Source organism: Schistocerca serialis, unplaced genomic scaffold (assembly GCF_023864345.2).
Source record: "Schistocerca serialis cubense isolate TAMUIC-IGC-003099 unplaced genomic scaffold, iqSchSeri2.2 HiC_scaffold_1167, whole genome shotgun sequence".
NCBI lineage: Eukaryota > Metazoa > Arthropoda > Insecta > Orthoptera > Acrididae > Schistocerca > Schistocerca serialis.
The window spans coordinates 85,001-90,000 of NW_026047367.1; the positions used below are offsets into that span (position 1 = coordinate 85,001).

General features: G+C 53.7%; 1 non-coding gene across 1 annotated transcript in view; it reads right to left on the reverse strand.

The window, feature by feature from the left end:
• LOC126433480 (small subunit ribosomal RNA) overlaps nt 1-1,670 on the reverse strand; it is a 1,910-nt gene extending 240 nt beyond the window's left edge. The window contains exon 1 of the ribosomal RNA XR_007578516.1: nt 1-1,670. This exon is cut by the window's left edge and continues 240 nt beyond it. This is a non-coding gene — a ribosomal RNA (small subunit ribosomal RNA).
• Between the last annotated feature and the right edge of the window lie 3,330 nt (nt 1,671-5,000).

A 5,000-nucleotide genomic window follows, 5' to 3' on the forward strand; every position in this document is an offset into this window, starting at 1 on the left:
GGAACAATTGCAAGCCCCAATCCCTAGCACGAAGGAGGTTCAGCGGGTTACCCCGACCTTTCGGCCTAGGAAGACACGCTGATTCCTTCAGTGTAGCGCGCGTGCGGCCCAGAACATCTAAGGGCATCACAGACCTGTTATTGCTCAATCTCGTGCGGCTAGAAGCCGCCTGTCCCTCTAAGAAGAAAAGTAATCGCTGACAGCACGAAGGATGTCACGCGACTAGTTAGCAGGCTAGAGTCTCGTTCGTTATCGGAATTAACCAGACAAATCGCTCCACCAACTAAGAACGGCCATGCACCACCACCCACCGAATCAAGAAAGAGCTATCAATCTGTCAATCCTTCCGGTGTCCGGGCCTGGTGAGGTTTCCCGTGTTGAGTCAAATTAAGCCGCAGGCTCCACTCCTGGTGGTGCCCTTCCGTCAATTCCTTTAAGTTTCAGCTTTGCAACCATACTTCCCCCGGAACCCAAAAGCTTTGGTTTCCCGGAGGCTGCCCGCCGAGTCATCGGAGGAACTGCGGCGGATCGCTGGCTGGCATCGTTTATGGTTAGAACTAGGGCGGTATCTGATCGCCTTCGAACCTCTAACTTTCGTTCTTGATTAATGAAAACATACTTGGCAAATGCTTTCGCTTCTGTTCGTCTTGCGACGATCCAAGAATTTCACCTCTAACGTCGCAATACGAATGCCCCCGCCTGTCCCTATTAATCATTACCTCGGGTTCCGAAAACCAACAAAATAGAACCGAGGTCCTATTCCATTATTCCATGCACACAGTATTCAGGCGGGCTTGCCTGCTTTAAGCACTCTAATTTGTTCAAAGTAAACGTGCCGGCCCACCGAGACACTCACTCAAGAGCACCCTGGTAGGATTGCAACGGGGTCCGCCTCGGGACGCACGAGCACGCACGAGGCGCGTCGCACGCCTTCAGCTCGCCCCACCGGCAGGACGTCCCACGATACATGCCAGTTAAACACCGACGGGCGGTGAACCAACAGCGTGGGACACAAATCCAACTACGAGCTTTTTAACCGCAACAACTTTAATATACGCTATTGGAGCTGGAATTACCGCGGCTGCTGGCACCAGACTTGCCCTCCAATAGATACTCGTTAAAGGATTTAAAGTGTACTCATTCCGATTACGGGGCCTCGGATGAGTCCCGTATCGTTATTTTTCGTCACTACCTCCCCGTGCCGGGAGTGGGTAATTTGCGCGCCTGCTGCCTTCCTTGGATGTGGTAGCCGTTTCTCAGGCTCCCTCTCCGGAATCGAACCCTGATTCCCCGTTACCCGTTACAACCATGGTAGGCGCAGAACCTACCATCGACAGTTGATAAGGCAGACATTTGAAAGATGCGTCGCCGGTACGAGGACCGTGCGATCAGCCCAAAGTTATTCAGAGTCACCAAGGCAAACGGACCGGACGAGCCGACCGATTGGTTTTGATCTAATAAAAGCGTCCCTTCCATCTCTGGTCGGGACTCTGTTTGCATGTATTAGCTCTAGAATTACCACAGTTATCCAAGTAACGTGGGTACGATCTAAGGAACCATAACTGATTTAATGAGCCATTCGCGGTTTCACCTTAATGCGGCTTGTACTGAGACATGCATGGCTTAATCTTTGAGACAAGCATATGACTACTGGCAGGATCAACCAGGGAGCTGCGTCAACTAGAGCTGAGCAGCCGGCCGCCCGGGAGTGTGTCCCGGGGGCCCGCGCGAACACGCAAGCGTCCGCTCAATTATTCTGCAAACAGGAGGAGGCTGAGCTCCCCTGCACAATACACCTCGAAACCCTCTCAGGTCCCGGCGGCGCGCAGCGCCGTCCTAAGTACTTGGTCGGGTTCGAGAGAGGCGCAATCGCCCGGAGTTTGGCGAGTAGACGCTTTAGGTGCGACCACCCGTGCTCCCAACTGAGCTTGCCGCTGCCGACAGAGGCCCGGGAGCGTGCTGTCGTGGCATTGCCGGCGGGAGACAACACGCGCCACCTACGGTGGCCGGCAGCTCCAACGCCAGCGCCACAGAAGGACAAAAGCCCCACTTGGGTGCCGAAGCGAACTCTCCCAGCACAGCGCACGCGCCAACACGTCCGCACAGCTGCGATACAATCCACCTGCGAGAACCGCAGAGGCGACCGAGCAGCAGACGGCGTCGCGGCGCCGAGCGCCGGGCGGCGGCGCATCCTCAGCGCACACAGTCCTCAATCGGACCAGCACACTGCAGATGTCCACCGCGCTTCGCACCGGGCCCGCGAGGACCTACTTTGGCCGCACGGCGCCGCGTGCAGGGTGCGCCGGCGCGCAGCTACGCCGCCTGCCGCCTCCGTCGGCCGGCGCGCCTGCCACTGGCCGCCCCCACCAGCCGGCTGTAGCGCGTGCGCCCACGCACCGCGCGGCCAGCACGCCGGGAGGCCCCCCCTCACCGGCCGGGGACGGTCCCACCCAGCCACCGCCGCGTATCGCTTCACACCCACATGCCATTCACGTTCGTGGGCATGGTGGGTATCGCTGAAACAACCGGTTGGTAGCTCAACCGATCGTCGCCATCACTGATTCACCTCTAGCGAGAACAACCGCACCACAACGGTTTACCAGTTCTTCATTTGCGTAACGTCACCAGCAAACGTAGACGTCCATCGCCATTTGCAAATTCAACGATTGTTGCATGCCTGTGTCAGGTGTCACGACACACTATGTCTGCCCACATACACGCAACAACATGTGCACGCTTCGCGAACACGTGGAAGGTGGCCCCCGTACGTATGCGATGTCCATTGCGCGAACGACTGTCAACCGGCCTCTGTCGCATGTCGCAGATGTGGAACGCAGTGCACCATGCTATCACGGTGTGTGAGAAGAGACGACTACGTCTGACAACACGCGCCACTACATCAACAGACGGCTCATGCCGATCGCCATCCACGGCATACCATACTGCAATCCAGCTCTTATAGGGAGACGACATGTAGCTGAGTGCACAATATTTGGACCGTATGGTTCGCCGTTGTTGGCGCAGTCGTGGTACGGTCACACATGTACCACGATGTATCATTCAGTACATGAGGACCAATGTGCAGTACAGTGTGTGATTTGGACGTACAACATCAGCGGACAGTTGACACAAGCCGTACCACAACGTAGGCTGTGCTTCGCCATGCGAATGCCAATGAACAACTGCGAAGGGCATTGAGCATGTACGTCCTGCTGCCATCCGCATTACAGTGTATAGCTGCAAGGTGTTTAACATGAAGCGATACTCTGGGGACCGGGCAGTGCGAGTAGCAAACTATATTGCGGGGGTTGCAGTTAGGCAACACTACACTAATTTAACGCGTCGTATGACAATTACAGAGCAGGTTAAGGCCCAACGTGTGTTGGGTTAAGGCCCAACGTGTGTTGGGTTAAGGCCCAACGTGTGTTGGGTTAAGGCCCAACGTGTGTTGGGTTAAGGCCCAACGTGTGTTGGGTTAAGGCCCAACGTGTGTTGGGTTAAGGCCCAACGTGTGTTGGGTTAAGGCCCAACGTGTGTTGGGTTAAGGCCCAACGTGTGTTGGGTTAAGGCCCAACGTGTGTTGGGTTAAGGCCCAACGTGTGTTGGGTTAAGGCCCAACGTGTGTTGGGTTAAGGCCCAACGTGTGTTGGGTTAAGGCCCAACGTGTGTTGGGTTAAGGCCCAACGTGTGTTGGGTTAAGGCCCAACGTGTGTTGGGTTAAGGCCCAACGTGTGTTGGGTTAAGGCGCAACGTGTGTTGGGTTAAGGCGCAACGTGTGTTGGGTTAAGGCGCAACGTGTGTTGGGTTAAGGCGCAACGTGTGTTGGGTTAAGGCGCAACGTGTGTTGGGTTAAGGCGCAACGTGTGTTGGGTTAAGGCGCAACGTGTGTTGGGTTAAGGCGCAACGTGTGTTGGGTTAAGGCGCAACGTGTGTTGGGTTAAGGCGCAACGTGTGTTGGGTTAAGGCGCAACATAGGTTAGGTTAAGGCGCAACATAGGTTAGGTTAAGGCGCAACATAGGTTAGGTTAAGGCGCAACATAGGTTAGGTTAAGGCGCAACATAGGTTAGGTTAAGGCGCAACATAGGTTAGGTTAAGGCGCAACATAGGTTAGGTTAAGGCGCAACATAGGTTAGGTTAAGGCGCAACATAGGTTAGGTTAAGGCGCAACATAGGTTAGGTTAAGGCGCAACATAGGTTAGGTTAAGGTACAATATAGGTTAGGTTAAGGTACAATATAGGGTAGGTTAAGGCGCAACATAGGTTAGGTTAAGGCACAACACGGGTTAGGTTAAGGCACAACACGGGTTAGGTTAAGGCACAACACAGGTTAGGTTAAGGCACAACACGGGTTAGGTTAAGGCACAACACGGGTTAGGTTAAGGCAGAATACGGGTTAGGTTAAGGCACAATACGGGTTAGGTTAAGGCACAATACGGGTTAGGTTAAGGCACAATACGGGTTAGGTTAAGGCACAATACGGGTTAGGTTAAGGCACAATACGGGTTAGGTTAAGGCACAATACGGGTTAGGTTAAGGCACAATACGGGTTAGGTTAAGGCACAATACGGGTTAGGTTAAGGCACAATACGGGTTAGGTTAAGGCACAATACGGGTTAGGTTAAGGCACAATACGGGTTAGGTTAAGGCACAATACGGGTTAGGTTAAGGCACAATACGGGTTAGGTTAAGGCACAATACGGGTTAGGTTAAGGCACAATACGGGTTAGGTTAAGGCACAATACGGGTTAGGTTAAGGCACAATACGGGTTAGGTTAAGGCACAATACGGGTTAGGTTAAGGCACAATATGGGTTAGGTTAAGGCACAATATGGGTTAGGTTAAGGCACAATATGGGTTAGGTTAAGGCACAATATGGGTTAGGTTAAGGTACACATTGTTGTAAGGAAAGGTGTTTTGGGGGGGGGGGGGCGGCAGTTTGTTGATTGTGATTATCGTAAGTAAATGACTGCGGCATCATCTGATTTGCCACGTCAGGGTG